This window comes from Humulus lupulus, chromosome 3 (genome assembly GCF_963169125.1).
Source record: "Humulus lupulus chromosome 3, drHumLupu1.1, whole genome shotgun sequence".
NCBI classification, from domain to species: Eukaryota; Viridiplantae; Streptophyta; class Magnoliopsida; order Rosales; family Cannabaceae; genus Humulus; species Humulus lupulus.
In genome coordinates, this window is record NC_084795.1 from 204,697,551 (window position 1) to 204,718,281 (window position 20,731).

The window sequence follows — 20,731 nt, forward strand, 5'->3', positions numbered from 1 at the left end:
GAGTCTGATATGCGGGATTGGCATCCTGAACTATTCAGATAAATTTTGAGGACGGAATTTCTGTAAGGATGGGATAGCTGTAACGTCCCAAATTCGCTAATAAGGCTTGGTGCCTTGATTAGCATGCTGGGAGGGCAATAATTGATTTAGTTATGTTATTACGTGATTAATTGTGATATATTTGTATCGCTTTTTGTTTGTTTGTTTGAGTTATGATATGAAATAACAAGATATGCATGTTTAGGTGTATTACATATGCATGTGGGCCCGTTCATGTTAATATGGGAATATTTGAAAATTTTGACCTATTGAGGGTATGTATATATATGTGTGTTATGTTTGTGATATGGCTGAGACCACATTATTGTGGAGATATATTTTAGATGTGTGGTCTGAAGCAGTCCTAGGGAGCGGATTAGCGAAATAGTTACAATGGGGTCAAATACCTGGCTCAGGGTTAGCCTAGGTGTATTTTGAGAACATAGTACGTATTCGGGGTTACTGGGTAACGGGTAGCAATTTAGCGATTATTTTGGTATGCCATGATTAATTTGGGCTTTATAGGAATACTCGAGGATTTAGCAGGAATGGTGCAAATGACGGGTTTTCCCTTGGTGGTATTAAAGGACTAAGAGTTAAGTTAGGGGAAATTTGGTCATTTTGGTACCAAGGGATAGACATAGAGATATGACCTTAGGACTCTAGAATCAATTAGAAGGAACTCAGCCCCTCAGTCTCTCTCTCTCTCTCTCTTTACTCGACTCATTCTCTCTCCCTTGGTGCACTTGGAAGTTTGGTGAAATTCTTGGTGAATTGGTTGAGGATTTGAGGAAACTTGAAGCTTGAAGTGCTTGGGGTTTAGCTTAGGGTCAGATTCTCAGTTGAGGTAAGGATTTTATTTTGACTTTTGTTAAATTTTCTGCTGTGATATATGGGTTCTCATGGGGGTTGGTCCTTAAGCTGGTTTGTGGATTTTAGTGAGAACATGGGATAACTTTTCAGGTATTTATACTGATTATGTTGCCTTGATATGAATTCTAGACTAAATTCTGGGTTTAGGTGTTGATTTGGGTGGATTTTAGTGGAATTGGCTCAAGAAAACGCAGGGGAGTTCTGGGTTTGGAGCTCGAGCCACGACCTTCTTCTTTTGGCACCGTAACCCGTGTGTGAGAGAAGACCCTGGGGGCTTCCTGAAGTAGCCCAGGCGCGACAGTGCATGTAGGGCGCACCACGGCCTGCGTCCCCCAGGATAGAGCCTTGGGGCTCTTTTACTTGTAGCGTGCCGCGGCCCTAGGGGCTGGGCCGCGACTCAAATTAAGGAAAATGGCCAAAACATGGTTTTAAGCTCGGGAAATTTAATTTAAGGGCTTGGGAAGGATTCTAATAACCACTTTAGTAGAATTCAGGGTCTTGGAGGCTAGAATATTATTTGAAGTTTTTAATTGGTTTAGGGTTTGATGGATATTTATTATTATTGTGTTGTGAATAGGTTTTATCGCTAAGGCTCAGGTTAGGGGATTGTGCTTGGGATTGCACTATACGGTCAGCTCGGGACTTAGGTAAGAAAACTATTTGTTCTCGTAGTGTAAGGAATGGACTAATTATCTGTGTTTAGTGTTATGCATGAATGCTTATAATTGTTATGTCATGTTTGTGTGATTATGACTGATCAACGAAGGTCAGGAACAACGAAGGCCGAGATCAGCAAAGCCCGGGAACAACAATAAGCATGCTGAATGCAGGCTGCCATGGCATGGCCATATAGGGTGTTGTACTCACCCGTTCGGTGAAGACCATGAACTCAGTGCCCGGTAATGCACCTTGGTCGGCATAGTGTTGTGCACCAACTTTTTTTTTTGTTATTAAAATTTTGTGTTTTTATTTTATTTAAGTGTTAAGTGTAGTGATTTATTTTATTTAAATGTTTGTTTATTTTATTTCATTGTTTGTTTGCTTTATTTTATTTAATTGTTATAATTGTTGGTAGCATTTTTGTGAAATTAATTGTTGAATGATATGTAATTATTTTTATTTTTAAAATGTGATTATGTGAGATTTGGTTGAATGCACTAAGGTGCATGGTAGGTAGTGATGCACCCTAGTGATTGAGTATGTGCATGTGCATGGTTGCATGGTGTACTTGCATATAATTTTCTACACACTTTTATTAGATTTATTTTAGTTAATTAAAATGAAAAAAAAATAAAGAAGAGGAAAGATGGTAGGCGTGTAAGACAAATGGGAAAGCAATTATTTTTCTTTTCCTAAATGATTTTGTTTTATATTTGATTTATTAAATATTATCTGTATGATTTATTTTTGATTGATTGGTTGTTAGTTGTATGAATTACATTTGATTGATTGGATGTTATTTTATTTGGTATAATTATTATGTGAATTATTAGAAATTACTTGAAATCTTTTCTTTCCTTTTAGATTGGTGTTGTCGTGGGAATATGTGTGAAAATGGAAGAGTGTGTAGTCAACATGAGTTATATGAGAGGGCAAAATAGTAATTATGGGAAGCTAAGGAATGCCGTTTTGATTATGGCATAGGCTCGTTGAGAAGTTGTGGTTTTACTTGGCTTGGACCTGAGGTAAGGAAGTTAGATAGAATTTATGATTGTTTATGCTATGAATGGTAAGACTGTTTGTATGAATGAAAATGTTATGAGTTATGAAATGCTATAATGTGATGATATGTCAGCTTGTATGAATGCTGTATGATATGAATGGACACATCAAATAAAGAGGTTACTAAGGATATGAAGACGTAACCAAGTTATATGTCATGGTTGTTAGCGTGTTGAACGCGACAGAACAAATGGGTTACTAAGGATATGAAGACGTAACCCGAGTTACTAAGGATATAAAGACGTAACTCCAAGGGCAGACGCGCCGAGGTTATTCAAGGAGTAGAGACTCCTATTTACCTCAAAGGGTGGCATGGACAAGCTAGCGGGCCATGTTCACAAGGAATTGTTTATGATTATGTTATGATGTTTATGATATGATTATGACGTTATGTTGACGTGAATATGTTTATGATTATGATTTTGACGCCATTTTTATGATGATGCTATGATGTATAAAGATAAATGAAAGTGCTTGGAATTTGTTGTATCTTACTTGCTTATTGTTTGTACTTCCCTACTGGGCTTTTAGCTCACCCGTCTTACTTTCCCTTCCAGGTAGCAAATAGGTTTATCTATGGCACGCGTGGTGATGTGGGGAGTTCTGCGTCATGGTGTGTATGGCGTGGGGCATCTTATGGATGAGAAACGATCAATTCTAAACGCCATTTTCTTTTAATGATGTTACGTTTACTGAGACTTTTCAAAATTGTCAGTGGGACTTAAACTTTTGAATGTTTTAGAACTTTGCATGAAACTGATATTTTCTTTTTAAACTATTGGGCCCAACTTGCATGTTTTCAACAAGACCCCACTGAAACCTTTATAACAAGTGGCTTTCTATTATAAACTAATGAAAATGTGAATGTTTTATTAAGTACTAGTTTAGGTCGTTTTACAAATGGTATCAGAGATGTTCGTCCATGTTTCCAAGCACCCTCCTCATACACGCTAAAGACGGGAATATCTCACCTCACCGCGTCGTAAGTATTTGTTCTATATGTTATTGTTTCCTTTCTTCTTTTATTTTTGTTTGTTTTGTAATTGCTGTGTGGAAAGTATGTCTCTAGTAATTAGGACTTCTAGAAATAAACTTCTCGATGAGCTCAGTGGAATCTCAAGGGTTCATATAGATGATGTAAACGCCGAGATGAGTGGATATGAGCTCCTTGAAAGATGTTTGTTGAGAATGAACATATTTAATGGATGAGATGCATCATTGGAAATCGCAAGTATGACACTATCAAGTTTAAAGTAATGTGAAGAATAGATTACGTTAATTATAATATAACTGGACACTATCAAGATCAAAGGACACATATGCTTTGCGACACGATTGTTAATAAAGACATGGGTTAGGGAACTTACTCCATGACATTATCTAGCAAGGTGATGTTGTTAACTAGATAGATACGTGCAGTAGCAGAGGAGCACTTAAGGTAGACACGCCACAACATTTGGTAGCAAACATCAGCAAAAACCTCGATGGAGTTAATGGAGACTAAGGAGGCGGAGAGGCGAGGAAATCCACGATAACATAGTTCAACATAGAGGACAATGTCAAGCTACGAATTGACGCAACAATGAGGATAAGTAATGAGTTGCGACATGACAAAAATAAGAGAAAGGCTACTATCACAGACTAAGGATTTCCAGGGACAACAAGATAGTTAGCAATCCTAAAGATGGATTTGGTGGGACATGATTAAGAAGACATAAACTTTAGACACCATGACCTAGGTTGACTTTGTACAAGTTTTCAGCAAAAAGTACTTCAATGCTATAGTACTAGCAACTGGAGTTAATGAGATTTTGATACTTACACAAGGTAGTCCTCCAGTCACAAAGTATGCCTAGAAGTTTGAGAGACTGGCAAGGTTTACATCTGAAATAGTCTCAACAAAGGCCGTGAGAGTTCAACGATTCTTAAGGGGATTGAAGCCTATGATTGTCAGGGACATCAAAATGACTAGTACAGAGTTAGTTAGCTATGCTGAGATTCTAGACAAAGCTTTAGACACTGAGTATATGAAGAGTTGTATATGAAAGTACGATGCTGCAAGGAAAGAGGCCAATAAGAGTAAGATCTTTCAAAAGAGTAACAAGAGGAGGCCTAATAGGGACAAAGTAGTGGCACTGACAAAAGGCCCATGGTCACATCTCCCAATGGAAATCACAACAACCACAATAGTCGCAATAATGATTAAAATCGTGGGAATCATCGAAGCAATAAAGTTGAGCACTCCAGCTGTCCTAAATGCTTGAGACGACATATGGAAAAATGTCAAGACGACACCAAAAAATGTACAAGTGCGGTCAGGAAAGAGATCTGAGAAAATATTGTCCACAATAGAAAGCGGGACAGGATAGTAACAACAATCTGGTGCCAGCAAGGGTTTTCGCCTTAACCCAGAATGAAGTGCCCAACAGCAACACCGTAGTTACAGGTTAGCTCCCTATATCTGGTACGATGTGTATAGTCTTAATTGATTCTGGAGCGACTCATTTTTATGTTTCCATGAATGTGATTGATAGACTGAATATGCCTTGTAAGATGTTTGAACACACCTTTAGTACATTGTTGCCATCGAGAGATATGATGCTGTCAACTATGTGATTACCATCAACACCTGTAACGGTAGAAGGTAGAAAGTGCCCAGCAGATCTCATAGAACTGAGTATACTAGATTATGATGTCATACTCAGCATGGATTGGTTATTCAAACATGGGGCTATGATAGACTGTTGAAAGAATACCGTAGAGTTCAGGCCAAAGGAAGGAGAGGTATTTTCCTTTAGAGGCGAAGTAGCGGGTTTTCGAACACCCATAATATCAGCACTAGAAGCACGGAATATGATGCAACATGGTTGTTCGGCATTTCTGACTAGTGTAGTGAATAAGTCTAAGGAGTCAAAATTAAAGCAGAAAATAAGCATATTATTTGTGAATTCCTGGAGGTGTTTCCCGAGGAATTACCAGGACTACCCCTGGACAGAGAAATCGAGTTTGTAATCAAGGTTGCACCAGAAACAACACCGATCTCTAAAGCACCCTAACGAATGTCGCCTGCAGAGTTAAAGGAACTTAAGAACCAGCTATAAGAGTTGTTGGATAAGGGGTTCATAAGACCTAGCTATTCGCCATGGGGAGCACCAGCCTTATTTGTGAAAAAGAAGGACGGGAGTATGAGAATGTGCATTGATTACCGAGAGCTCAATAAGTTCACCATTAAGAATAAATATCCTTTGCCTAAGATAGATGACCTTTTTTATCAACTGCAAGGGGCAGTAGTATTCTCGAAGATTGATCTGTGACCCGGGTACGATCAGTTGAAAGTGAATGAGGGAGACATTCCGAAAATGGCTTTCAGAACTCGCTACGGGTACTATGAATTTTAGTGATGTCTTTTGGATTCACTAACACCCAGCCAACATTTATGGACAGGATGAGCTGGGTATTTAAGGATTTCTTGGACAAGTTTGTTGTAGTGATCATATATGATATACTTATTTACTCAAAGACCAAGGAGGAGCACAAGGAGCATTTGTGGTTGACTCTGCAAAGATTATGAGAACATAAGCTATACGGTAAGTTCTCTAAATGTGAGTTTTGGCTGGAACAGGTAACTTTCGTTGGGCATATAGTGGCCAATAATGGAATAGCAGTAGACCCATCAAAGATCGGGGCCATTAGAGACTGGCCCCAGCCAAAGAATGCCTCAGAAGTTCAAAGCTTCTTAGGATTGGCGGGTTACGATAGGAAGTTTGTTGAGGGTTTCTAAAAGATCACAACACCATTGACCAACTTAACTCATAAGCATCAAAAATTTTTTTGGACTGAGAAATGTGAAGAAAGCTTTCAGACCATGAAGGATAAGTTGATTTCTGCGCCTATCTTTTGTGTTCCCACTGAGGACGGGAAAATTTTAGTGTATTGTGACGCATCAAAGAATGGTTTGGGATGTGTGTTGATGCAAGATGGGAAGGTGGTAGCTTATGCTTCCAGACAACTTAAGGATTATGAGCAACGATATCCCACTCATGACCTTGACTTGGCAGCAGTGGTGTTCGCACTAAAGATATGGAGACATCACCTATATGGGGTTAGGTACGAGATATACACCGACCACAAAAGTCTAAAGTGCTTCTTCACGCAAAAGGAACTGAATATGAGACAGCGAATGTGGTTGGAATTAGTGAAAGACTACGATTATGAGATTCTATACCACCCAGATAAAGCCAATGTGGTTGTCGATGCTTTGAGTGGCGGGGACATGGGAATGTCTCAGCACTACGAACAATAGAGATGCCTCTTCAGAAAGAGATCATTAATGCCGACATCAAAAATTTGACGGGAAGTTTGGCAAACCTCACATTGCAATCCTCCCTACTAGAAAAAATTTGAGAAGGACAAAAATTGGATGAAGCCTTAGTGAAACAAGAGGCTTTGGTACAAGAAGGTGGTAGCAGCAATTTCACAATGTCTAATGGTGGATTGCTGAGATACAAGGATAGGATTTGTGTGCCTGACAATGCTGAAATTAAGGAAAGTATTATGAAAGAAGCGCATACAACACCTTATTCCTTGCACCCGGGGTCCACAAAAATGTACCAAGACCTTAAGGAATTATATTGGTGGCATGGAATGAAGAGGGATGTTGCTGGGTTTGTTACTAGATGTTTGACATGCCAGAAAGTCAAAGCGGAACAACAAAGGCTAGTAGGGTTGCTCCAACCGCTCTATATTCCTGAATGGAAATGGGAGGATATAACAATGGATTTTGTAGTAGGGTTGCCTAGAACCACCAAGCAGCACGACTCTGTGTGGGTAATAGTAGATAGACTCACTAAGTCTGCCCATTTTCTGCCAGTCAAGACCACATACACGGCGGACCAAAATACTGAATTATACGTAAGTGAGATAGTGAGACTACATGGGGTGCCAAAGTCAATAGTTTCTGATCGTGGGTCAATTTTCACATCGAACTTTTGGAAAGGGCTACAAAGAGCTACGGGATCAAGAATAAAGTTTAGCACCGCTTTTCATCCTCAGACCGATGGCCAGTCTGAGAGGACTATACAGATTTTAGAAATGTTGAGGTGCTGTGCTTTGGACTTTTCAGAGTCTTGGAACCGATATTTACCCTAATGGAGTTCTCTTATAATAATAACTACCAATCTACTATAGGGATGGCTCCCTATGGGATGCTATAGGGGCGTAAGTGTAGATCTCCTCTGCACTGGGATGAAGTTGGGGAGAAACATATTTTAGGCCCTGAAGTAGTTAGGGAAGCCAGTGAGGCGATTGAGAAGATTCGCCAAAGGATGCTTACCGCGGAGAGTAGGCAAAAGAGCTACGCTGACCTTAAGAGAAGGGACATCAAGTTTTCAGTGGGCGAGTTTGTTTTCTTGAAAGTTTCACCAATGAAGGGTGTTATGCGTTTTGGAAAGAAGGGGAAGTTAAGCCCTAGATATATAGCTCCATTTGAGATTTCAGACAGAGTAGGGCAGGTTGCGTACCGTTTGGCACTGCCCCCAGTATTAGCTGAAACGCATAACGTCTTTCACATCTCGATGTTGCGTAAGTATGTGTCAGACCCCTCTCATGTGTTGAGTTAAGAGCTGTTACAACTGAAGCAGGACTTGAGTTATGATGAACAGCCTGAGTGCATTGTTGAAATGGGAATCAAGGAATTGAGATCCAAAAGGATTCCACTAGTTAAGGCCCGTGGAAGAATAGCACGGAATGAGAAGCAACGTGGGAGTTGGAGGAAGACAGGAAAGAAAGATACTCTGAATTATTTGGTAAGAAAGAATTTCGGGACGAAATTCCTTTTAAGGAGGGTATATTGTTGTGCACCAAATTTTTTTTTTTTGTTATTAAAATTTTGTGTTTTCATTTTATTTAAGTGTTAAGTGTAGTGATTTATTTAATTTAAATGTTTGTTTATTTTATTTAATTATTTGTTTGCTTTACTTAATTGTTTGTTATTTTATTTAATTGTTATAATTGTTGGTAGCATATTTGCGAAATTAATTGTTATATGATATGTAATTATTTTTATTTTTAAAATGTGATTATGTGAGATTTGGTTGAATGCACTAAGGTTCATGGTAGGTAGTGATGCACCCTAGTGATTGAGTATGTGCATGTGCATGGTTGCATGGTGTACTTGCATATAATTTTCTACACACTTTTATTTCCTTTTTTTAGATTTATTTTAGCTAATTAAAATGAAAAAAAGAAGAAGAGGAAAGATGGTAGGCGTGTAAGACAAATGGGAAAGCAATTATTTTTCTTTTCCTAAATGATTTTGTTTTATATTTAATTTATTAAATATTATTTGTATGATTTATTTTTGATTGATTGATTGTTAGTTGTATGAATTACATTTGATTGATTGGATGTTATTTTATTTGGTATAATTATTATGTGAATTATTAGAAATGACTTGAAATCTTTTCTTTCCTTTTAGATTGGTGTTGTCATGGGAATATGTCTGAGAATGGAAGAGTGTGTAGTCAACATGAGTTATATGAGAGGGAAAAATAGTAATTATGTGAAGCTAAGGAATGTCGATTTGATTATGGTATAGGCTCGTTGAGAAGTTGTGGTTTTACTTGGCTTGGACCTGAGGTAAGGAAGTTAGATATACTTTTATGATTGTTTATGCTATGAATGGTAAGACTGTTTGTATGAATGAAAATGTTATGAGTTATGAAATGCTATAATGTGATGATATGTCAGCTTGTATGAATGTTGTATGATATGAATGGATGTTAGCGTGATGAACGTGACACATCAAATAAAGAGGTTACTAAGGATATGAAGACGTAACCGAGTTATATGTAATGGTTGTTAGCATGTTGAATGCGATACAACAAATGGGTTACTAAGGATATGAAGACGTAACCCGAGTTACTAAGAATATAAAGACGTAACTCCAAGGGTGAACGCGCCGAGGTTATTCAAGGACCAGAGACTCCTATTTACCTTAAAGGGTGGCATGGACAAGTTAGCGGGCCATGTTCACAAGGAATTGTTTATGATTATGTTATGATGTTTTGTGATGTTATGATGTTTATGATATTATGATGACGTTATGTTGACGTGAATATGTTTTTGATTATGTTTTTGACGCCATTTTTATGATGATGCTATGATGTATAAAGATAAATGAAAGTGCTTGGAATTTGTTGTATCTTACTTGCTTATTGTTTGTACTTCCTTACTGGGCTTTTAGCTCACCCCCTTACTTTCCCTTCTAGGTAGCAGATAGGTTTATCTATGGCACACATGGTGATGTGGGGAGTTCTGTTGTCATGGTGTGTATGGCGTGGGGCATCCTATGGACGGGAAACGATCAATTCTAAACGCCATTTTCTTTTAATGATGTTACGTTTAATGTGACTTTTCAAACTTGTCAGTGGGACTTAAACTTTTGAATGTTTTAGAACTTTGCAGGAAACTGATATTTTCTTTTTAAACTATTGGGCCCAACTTGCATGTTTTCAGCAAGACCCCACTGAAACCTTTATAATAAGTGGCTTTCTATTATAAACCAATGAAAATGTGAATGTTTTATTAAGTACCAGTTTAGGGCGTTTTACACGAAGGCCGCTTTGTGAATAGTCTGTTGTATCTGTTTAAAGTTATGCATTTACTGGAATAAATTGTTATATACTAAGTGTGTGGAGTTTTCTTGCTGGGCCTTGGCTCATGGGTGCTCTATGATGCAGGTAAGGGAATAAGAAATTCTGACCAAGCATGAGTTGGAGGGCATGAAGCAGTGCGTACCTGTTTGGCCTACTTGGCTGCCACAGCTGGGGTGGTTTTGAAGAACACTGTGCAAACATTTGATTTTGTCGCCTAGGTTGACTGTGCCCTAACTTATGAGTTGTAAATATATTTTTAAAAAATATATTGGGATCCCAATGTAACACTTTTATGATTTAAATGAATGTCCAAACTTTTATATTGAAATTTTATTTAAATGAGTCTTTACTTAGATTAATCACACTTTTTGATCCAAAACCTCGATTAGTGAGCTAACGACACATTTTAAAATCACATGGTAACGACTCTAGGGACCTTAGTCATGATTGCGTAGTACTTGTTCATCTTGATGGAGTTGACGTTGTACTCCTAGTTGAACTCCCCTGTTTGAGTGATGACTTCGAGTTTGCCCAAGGGTAACCACTTAGTCTCGGGACCTGGTTGGTTGAGCCAGCTTTGGGGCTTGACCAGTTGGCCATTGAACCTCAGCATTTGCCCAGCCAACATTCTCTCGTTAAGGATTCATTGGTCAAGATCTTGAAGCTTGAGTCTGTTGCAAGACGGCTTCTAGCAGCCTTGCTGCCTCGACATTGTGACAGTCAGCTTCTTCTTGACAAGCTTCAAGGGCTCACTACCATTGATCCTTCTAAGACTAAAATTCTTGTCTCTGCTTGTTCAGGGCTTTAGATACAACTTCTTGAGCTTCTGCCTAATTTTCATGCATAACAACAAATTGCTCCTGCATTTATCCTATAACTTCCTTCAGCTGCTCGATTTTGGGGTAGAGGTCTTCCCCCACGTCCACGTGGGGCTCATCACACCCAAATGTTCCCCGTGGAGGCAGGTTTGCAGGTGGAGGAACCTGCTGACCAGGGTACAGTGGGGGAATCTAATTGATAGAAGGGCAATCATACTGTCCAGTGGAAGGGTTTCTCCCTTGTCGTTCTTGGCTTTGGATTCCAATAGTGATAGCCATGGATTCAGACGAATCTAGTAGACTGTGACCTTGGATTTCAACTCTGAATGAAAGCACCGAAATGTTGACCAACATTTTGGTCAACAACACTCAGTCAATAAGAACGACCATAAATAATTTTAAAGTGCTAAAATCAGGTAAAACGACACATGTGATTTATAGTGGTCCGACCCCAAGATTTGGTAATGACCTACGTCTACTTGCACTTTTATTAATAAAGAAAGTCTCAGACTCAAGATAAAAAAGAACAAGGTTTAATTGAGTTTCCGAACCCCGAGAGAGAATACAATTCAGTAGGGTTTTCTATGTGTTGACGGTGAGAACTCGTCAACTAAGTTGAGTTGGAAAAATTATCAAATCAAGATCACTAATCGGAAAGCTGTAAAAACTTGAACAATAACTCAAGAACAATGATAGAACAATAATGGAGAATTCAGTCTTTCATTCACACTCAAGCCTCTGCTACAGTAAAATTTCCAACCCCCTTTCAGGTGGTCTTAGAGTTCATTTTATAGTAGGCTCTAATGGCCTTAGGTACATAGTGGTCTAGGAGACCATGGGGTACATAAGTACTATGTCAAGGGAGTGGCTTCAGAGGTTGTGGTCGTACATCCAGCACAGGAGCAGGTGTCAGGAGAATGCCTCCACTACTTGTCTGTACCCATGTCTGATGAGTGGTGGCAGGCGTAGTGGCGTAGGAGGTAGTGATGTCGGCTCTGACCTTTGGCCTTAGACGTACGGACCATGACTCTTACCCCAGTAGTCTCACTGGCACTGGTATCCGTACTAGGTACTAGGTCGTACAAGTATGTCCCATTCGACTCGTACTGGAGCCTCTAAGCATAGGGGTCTCAAGGTGTAAGGAATGGGACCCTGGGTATGTCTTATGGTTCTGGCGTGAGGTGGAGATCTTGGGTCCTTGGCACGAGATGCCTGAAGCCTTCCGAGATCACTCACGAGTCTGGTTGATAGGCATGTGGCCTGGACGGATGTCTAAGGATGCATAGCGAGACGCCCTCCTAGCGACCCCCTCGGTGGTGCGGCCCCCTTGCTGGTGCGGCACCCCAGGTGGTGTGGCTCTCTGGCTGTTCACGAGGCCACTCCGGGGCGAGGCCACTCCGGGGCGAGGCCACTCCGTGGCGAGGCCACTTGAGCCAAGGTGGCGAGGCGGGGCCACGGGCGAGGCCACTCCGGGGGGAGGCCACTTGGTCACTTCGGCCTATGGCAAGGCGAGGCCACTTCGACCTACGAGGCGAGGCCACTTCGGCCTACGAGGCGAGGCCACTTCGGCCTATGGCAAGGCGGGGCCACTTGGTCACTTCGTCCTATGGCGAGGCGAGGGCTTACGGGGGCACTCGGGTGCTCGCATAAGGACGCGAGGCGGGGCCTCGCGTAGGCAGACAGGTGCGCGCATGAGGGCGCGAGATGGAGCCTCGCGTGGGCACTCGGGTGCGCGCATAAGGACGCGAGGCGGGGCCTCGCGTAGGCAGACGGTTGTGCGCATAAGGGCGCGAGACAGAGCCTCGCGTGGGCACTTGGATGCGGGTCACTGATGGCTGCGCGTCATGAGACCCTTGAGGCTTAGGCGGTACCCACGCAAGGCCAGGCCAGACCTTAGGTGAAATTTGAGCGTCTACACTTGCCCCCCAGTCTAGGAGAGGACCTTTAGGTGCTCTTGTAGACTATTCACCTTGATCCTATAAATAGGCCCTCATGCTTGGCCTAATATTTTCACCTTACTCCTTTGGCTTATTGGTTTGGAGAGCCCTTCTTATTTCAAGAGGTGAGGGGTTCAATCCCTCACAACCTCATTTTCACCATAGTTCTTTTTATTTGTTTTATATATATATATATTTTTTCACTTCATCTCATCATTTTTTTTTTTTTTGCATATGAGCTAATTTCTTGGTGTGTCTATTTTGTGACTAACACATCTTTCTGGTCCCTTCTTGCAGACGCGCATTTTCGACCCTTTGGTGCTTTCCGCTCCTCGACCTCTTTTTGACCCCAACTTCGCTCTCTTAACCGCTTGAGGTATATTTTCTTTCCTTTTCCCTTTTATTTTTTATCGGGTCCAAACTTGCAGTACTCGGGATGGGGTACCTTAGTCTAAGCTTGTAGTGAGTTTGACCATATGCAAGCCCCTCCTCTCTTTTTTTTATACCCTGTAGTGGGCCATTTAGGGCGTTTGCATCTAGAGATATTAAACCTATTCCTTTGTGTTTTGTAGCCTTTCCCTCGTTTACACGTGAACCCCTTTTTGCTGTTGGGACGTGGTTTCATGGCCAGTGACGGCCCGTCCGACATACCCCCAAGGGCTGAGTTTATTGACCTGTCCTCAGACTCAGAGTCCCCTGATGGCAACCCTCACCAGGACTATGACTCCTTAAGGCAAGCCCGCATCCGCCACCTTGAGTGCATGGCTGAACTTAGGCGTAAAATTTGGGTTGTGGAGAGCGAAATTGACTCGGTGTCGAGAGGAGATGGAGGACCTTCACCCCCAGACCTTAGTGACCATATAGCGCGTCTTAGGACGACCCTTTTTGAGTTGCGGTGGGAGCTAGAATTTATGGAGGGACACATTCCGCCAGAACCTCCCACTCCCTTCTCGCCTGATGACGGTCATGCGGCTGCTATCTCCTCTCCCCAGCCCTTAGTCTCAGTTTACCCTAGCTTAGTGCTTCTGCCACCGCTCCCTCGATGGAAAACTCTTGCTAGGAAGAAAAAATGGAGGGTTAAGTGTTCTGCCTCTTCCTCACACCTTTCTTTTGATATTGCAGATATGTCGAAAGCACGCAGACAGGTGTCCGTCCAGGAAGAGGACGACGCCCCTTTACTGGCGTCCAGTCTGGTGTCACATGTGTCTCCAAACAAATTGAGAGAGACCGTGAAGGACTACCGTGTTGCTCCAGAATACGCCCTATATGCTCCTCAGGAGGCATGCCGGGCCGACCGCCCTAGGAGGGGTCATGTGGCTTCGAGTGAGAAAATTTTGAAGGCGGGTGGTACCATTCCTTTGCACTCGTTTTTTGTGGCGGTTCTCAACTACTTCGATTTGGCCCCTCTCCAATTGTCACCCAACAGTTGGTTGACTCTGAGTTGCCTTTTCATTTGGTTCAAGGAAAAGGTCGAACGCGCCCCGACAACGCAAGAGGTGCATTCTCTGTACAACCTCATAGTAGTGCACAAGTCCAAGGGCTTCTACTACCTGCAGAAGGCCAACAACGAGCTCCCCTTGATAGAGGGCTCAGTGTCCAACACAGGGTCTTGGAAACAAGACTTTTTCTGGGTAGAGGGCCCTCTCTCTGTTCGTGAAGACTTTTGCGCCGGCCCTAGTAAGTGCCCTGGTCTTTTTTTTTCTTCTTATTAGAACTTACTGTTTCGTACTCTTGCTCGTACTGACATTGGCGTGGATCATGCAGAGCAATTTGCTGATCCTTCGGTCATTGGGCCAGAGGCGGTGGCTATAAACAACCTTATTAGTGCGGAATCCGCCCTGAAGAAGGCGGCGGTCCTATTTACTGTGACGAACCTCAACCGCCACCAGCTGTCCCCGCCAACTTGCTCTCAAAGAGGGAGAAAGCGAAGGCCAAGATCAAGGAGCTAAAGGGCAAGGCTAGATGCTTGGAGCGCGAGCTCCAGGGGGCCAAGACTACTGCGGCTGCGTCGCAGGAGAGGGTTTCCCAATTGGAGATCGAAGCCGAGACCCTTAGGGCCGAACTACAGTCAGCGCAGGAGAAGAACGCTTCCTTGGAGGTGGAGAGGGTCATCACCGAGCGCAGGTCTATAGATCGTGCTCTTTATAATGTGTGGAGGCAGGACCCTAACTTCGACTTCTCCTCTTTTGGTGAACAGGCCGTTGCCCGAGCGGCCTTGTGGAGTGCCCACTATAGGAGGCCTTGAAGTATTCTTGCCTTTTTTACTTTTAACTTTGTAATATCATTATCATTGCTACTTTTCTTTTGGTAACTCTTGTACTATCTTAAGAACTCTTTTTTCTAATGTATAAATACATGTGTTGCTATTTATTTCTTGTTCTACTGCATTTGAGGCCCTTTTAAGCCTGCATGATGGGGTTTGGTTGGTTCCCCTCTTTTATTTACCAGGCTGGAGGTCCTTTGGAGCCCATGCGAGAGGGTTCACTGAGACCTCTTTTGGTGCCTCTTGATTACTTTTATAAGGATATTTTGACCCCTTGGGTCTTAGCTATCCTTTTATATATTTTTACGCGCGCTTATTATTTGTTGCGAGAAGCGTCCTTCTCATCATTATGCATAGTACTATTTTTACAAGGGTCTCTTTTGGGATCCTTTTTGGCTAGGCGGCTTGGTGGCCGCTCTAGACTTATTATTGTCGTCACCATATAATGGCTAGACTTATTATTGGCTAGACGGCTTGGTGGCCGCTCTAGACTTATTATCATCGATACCATATATTTTTTTGTGAGTCCCTAAGGCCTCCTTGATATTCACACGGGTAGCTAATCCTTGTGATCTCAGGAGATGCCTTGTAAAGACTTCGCTTAAGGCCCTGATATAGGGGGTCCCCCTGGGATCCCTATTGAAGGGTCCTTTTTGGGGTCCTCCTGATGGAGGGTCCTTTTTGAGGATCCTCTTGGTAGAGGGTCTCCCTTAGGAGTTAGGAAGGCAAGGGGTCCTTTTTAGGATCCTCCGTTAGAGGGTCCCTTTTTAGGAGTTAGGAGGGCAAGGGGTCCTTTTTAGGATCCTCCGTTAGAGGGTCCCTTTTTAGGAGTTAGGAGGGTAAGGGGTCCTTTTTAGGATCCTCTGTTAGAGGGTCCCTTTTTAGGAGCCCTTTTGCTGGCTGCATGTTCTTGCCCCTCGTCCTGCCCCCCAAGTGCTTGGTGAAATTTATTTCGGTAGGCACTTTGGCTGATGTTTGTGCAGCGAAGAAAGTAAACACGGGAAGTAGCAAACGGTTTCATTCATAGCATGCGATTTACATCTAACTTTGTAAATAAAAAGGGGGGTTACATCTAACTAGGAGGCTACCTAGGGTAGCCTCTTTGATTCTTACTTAAGCTAAAATAACGAAGAACAAGCTAAACATAGGTTCTTTTGGCACTAAGAGCCGAAGTCTTGTTGGTAGCACTCCTCGGGAGGCTCTGTAACCTGTGGGTCCAATCTTGTGTGGATCTAACTTGTGTGGGTCGCTCCTTCATGCACAGCCATCGTCATTGGCATGGATGGTTTGGTGGCTGCGCGGAGGGACATGTTATAGCATTCCCTCGCTTCCTTCTGCTCCCCTTTCACACATGCTACTCCACCAGGGGTAGGGAATTTCATGGCTAGGTGATACACAGAAGTTATCGCCTTCAATTCTCTCAGAGAGGGTCTCCCTAATACCGCATTGAAGTCTGAGGTGCAATCTACCACGACGAAGTTAGTCATTACGGTGGTTTGCCTAGGTTGATCCCCCATGGTGAGGGCCAATTCGTTTATCCCTAGGGGTTGCATCGAGTCTCCCGTAAACCCATACAAAGTCGTAGTGCAAGGCTTTAGGTGACGGAGGGCTCAATCCCATGTTTTCCAGCGCCTGTCGATACAAGATGTCCACGGAGCTCCCGTTATCCACCATGACCCGATGTACCCTCATGTTAGTTAGCTGGGCGGTTAGCACCAGGGGGTCGTTATGAGGAAAATGCACCCCCTGCGCATCTTCTTCGGTGAAAGTTATTGAGTCATTCTCGCCCTTGAAGCTCTTCGGGGGCGTTGTTCCAAGCTTAAAACGCAATGTGGTGGACTTCGCCGGGCCTCCTTGGCATACCAGTCTCGCCCTTTCCTAGAATCGCCTCTGAATCCTTGTCCTCCAAAGATGGTCTTGACCTCTCCTTGCACTTCCGGGGCCACCTCACGTGCCCATGGCGGGGACACTCCTCCTTCTGGCCTCTGGTTATCCTTGCGCACATACCTGCCCAAATGTCCCCTGCGGATGAGTTCCTCAATTTCTTCCTTCAAATGGATACACTCTGCCGTGGTATGACCGGTATCCTTGTGGTACTGACAGTATATACTAGGGTCCCTTTTGGACCAGTCCTTTCTCATTGGTGGGGGCCTTTTGAAAGGAACTCGATCTTCATTGGTGAGGTAATTGTGCTCCCTGGTATCTGTGAGGTCTGTGTAGTAAGTGTAGGCCGCTTGCCTATGATCATTCCCATGTTTGGTTTTTCTCTGGTGGTCATCTCTTGATCCATCGTATGCCCTTTTCTTCTTTGCTACATTCAACCCGTCGTTAGTTGGTGGCTTCGCGTGGGGCCCCTCCTTCCCCGCCTTTAGGTTTGTGTGGCCATCCTCCACACGGATGTACTTCTGCGCTCTCTCATAAAAGTCATCTAAGTTGGTGACTTCCCTCTTCAACATGTTGTCCCACAACTTGCTTCCTGGGAGCAATCCAGCGGTAATGGCCATTTTTAACTCTCGGCGCGTTAGGCTCCCCACTTTTGCGGCCTCCATATTGAACAGGTGAATGTAGCTCTTCAGGCTCTCATTCTCCCCTTGCTTCACGTTGGCCAGGCTGGTACCTGGCATCGTGTAGTCCCGCACGGCATGGTGCTGTTGGAGGAATTCGTCAGAATACTGCTGCCAGGACATGATGGACCCCGGCCTTTGTCTTTTGAACCATTTGTAGGCGGCTCCTTTCAGAGTAACAGCGAAGCAATGGCACTTGGCACCACTTCCGATCCCCCTCAGTTTCATCAGATCATTATTTAGGATCCGTGTTCCCTTCGTAAGGGGTCATATTGGGCTCCTTAAAATTGGCAGGGAGTCGGATTGCCTGAATTTCTCTCACAAAGGGCGACTCATGGTCGAAGTCCTCCTCAAAGGCCTGGCCGCCTGACGTGGTGACGATCTTGCTCCGCAGGCTCCTCATCTCTGTGTCTAGGTCCTGCCTCCTCTTGCTGAGAGTGTCCCTCAAAGAGGACGGGCTAAGATCTGCCTTTCCCTTGCCTTCTCGAGGCGCCACAGGGGGCATGGTCCCTTTGCCCGCCCTCTTCTTATTGAGCTCCTCCCGCAAGTCTGAGGGTGCTCTTTTAGAGGTGACCTCGTCCTCATTGCGGGGGGTAGCGTTGGTCCTCGGCGCTGGCTTCTGGGCCTGCTTAGGCGGTTCAGGGTGATCACGTTGCTTCGTTCGGGGGGTGTTACTGGTTGAATGTCGGGTTCTCCCATCATCTACCGGTACAGTAGTCTCCACCCCATCCTTGCCCTTCTCCTTCCTCTTAGGCAAGGTTACGCTTGACTTACCCTGCAGCGGGCCGTTCAGGATCTCTTGCATGTTTTCCAAGGTGGTTTCCAACCTTTGGTTCTTACGGTGGAGCTCACGTATTTCCTCTTCGTAAAACTGGGATTTCGAACTCGAGCTCACGGAGTGAACCCGGGGGTGCTTATCATGCCTACGGACAGAAGGGCCTGGGTCTTGCCGGCCGGAGTTCGGTGCCTGCGGTGGTTTTGGAGGAGGGAACTCGTCAGTGTTTACCAGTGGTGCTCTTGGAGGACTTCCTCCAGGTGGAGCGGCTGGTGACGAGGCCACCCTATCACCTCTGTGAACCTCAGGGTCTTTCGGGGGCTCCACATCTCTGGGTGGAGGAGCGTCCTTCATGGAGGCCTTCAGCTAGACTCCGCTCAGGTGAACCTCTACCTCCCGTGGCTCCCTCAGTCGCTTTGAGCGTCTTGGCATCTTCTTCTTGCCGGAAACAATGGTGGAACAGTAGCTTGAAACTAACGTTCCCACAAACGGCGCCAAACTGTTGACGGTGAGAACTCGTCAACTAAGTTGAGTTGGAAAAATTATGAAATCAAGATCACTAATCAGAAAGCTGTAAAAACTTGAACAATAACTCAAGAACAATGATAGAACAATAATGGAGAATTCAGTCTTTCATTCACACTCAAGTCTCTGCTACAGTAAAATTTCCAACCCCCTTTCAGGTGGTCTTAGAGTTCATTTTATAGTAGGCTCTAATGGCCTTAGGTACATAGTGGTCCAGGAGACCATGGGGTACATAAGTACTATGTCAGGGGAGTGGCTTCAGAGGTTGTGGTCGTACATCCAGCACAGGAGCAGGTGTCAGGAGAATGCCTCCACTACTTGTCTGTACCCATGTCTGATGAGTGGTGGCAGGCGTAGTGGCGCAGGAGGTAGTGGTGTCGGCTCTGACCTTTGGCCGTAGACGTACGGACCATGACTCTTACCCCAGCAGTCTCACTGGCACTGGTATCCGTACTATGTACTAGGTCGTACAAGTATGTCCCATTCGACTCGTACTGGAGCCTCTAAGCATAGGGGTCTTAAGGTGTAAGGAATGGGACTCTGGGTATGTCTTATGGTTCTGGCGTGAGGTGGAGATCTTGGGTCCTTGGCACGAGATGCCTGAAGCCTTCCGAGATCACTCACGAGTCTGGTTGATAGGCATGTGGCCTGGACGGATGTCTAAGGATGCATAGCGAGACGCCCTCCTAGCGACCCCCTCGGTGGTGCGGCCCCCTTGGTGGTGCGGCTCCCCAGGTGGTGCGGCTCTCTGGCTGTTCACGAGGCCACTCCGGGGTGAGGCCACTTGAGCCAAGGTGGCGAGGCGGGGCCTCGGGTGAGGCCACTTGGTCACTTCGGCCTATGGCAAGGCGAGGCCACTTCGGCCTACGAGGCGAGGCCACTTGAGCTTATGGCGAGGCGGGGCCACTTGGTCACTTCGGCGTATGGCGAGGCGAGGGCTCACGGGGGCACTCGGGTGCGCGCATAAGGACGCGAGGCGGGGCCTCGCGTGGGCAGATGGGTGCGCGCATAAGGGCGCGAGGTGGAGCCTCGCATGGGCACTTGGATGCGCGCATAAGGACGCGAGGCGGGGCCTCGCGTAGGCAGATGGGTGCGCGCATAAGGGCGCGAGACGGAGCCTCGCGTGGGCACTCAGGTGCGCGCATAAGGACGCGAGGCGGGGCCTCGCGTAGGCAGACGGGTGCGCGCATAAGGGCACGAGACGGAGCCTCGCGTGGGCACTTGGATGTGGGTCACTGATGGCTGCGCGTCATGAGACCCTTGAGGCTTAGGCGGTACCCAAGCAAGGCCAGGCCAGACCTTAGGTGAAATTTGAGTGTCTACACTATGTAAAGTACGAGTAAGCTTATGAAAATAATGGCTGTGAGAGATCCCTATTTATAGTCTCTTAGTGAGCTCTGAGCCCTACAAAATGATCTAGCCCTACACGTATAGTGTGGGATTGTTACAACTGATTACATATTCAAATAATACTAGAAAAATACATTCAAATAACAGTTACATAAATATCTTGTGATATTTCATGATATCTCATAAAATCTTGATCATTCTGTTTGAATG